This window comes from Dipodomys spectabilis, unplaced genomic scaffold, assembly GCF_019054845.1.
Source record: "Dipodomys spectabilis isolate Male_0828 unplaced genomic scaffold, ASM1905484v1 ptg000576l, whole genome shotgun sequence".
NCBI classification, from domain to species: domain Eukaryota; kingdom Metazoa; phylum Chordata; class Mammalia; order Rodentia; family Heteromyidae; genus Dipodomys; species Dipodomys spectabilis.
Genome location: NW_024871253.1, coordinates 1,100,008 through 1,100,260, shown reverse-complemented (window position 1 = coordinate 1,100,260; position 253 = coordinate 1,100,008).

Below are 253 nucleotides of genomic sequence, written 5' to 3'. Positions count from 1 at the left end.
TACCCAGCTCGCGCTCGCCAGCGCATCAGGGTTTCCACATTCCTTTCCACTCTCTCACGCCCCCTTCTGGTCGCTCCCTGACGCTTGCGCAGAACAGGGAGAACTGATCTCTTCGCCACCCCACCCCTCCAACAGCTCCCATTCCTTCCTTTCCCCGCCCCACAACACAGAGAGCTAGCCAATTGCGGGGAGGGAGGGGCTTAGCTCACTCCCTGCTATTGGACTTCCGCCTCCTGATTAGATAAGCCACACC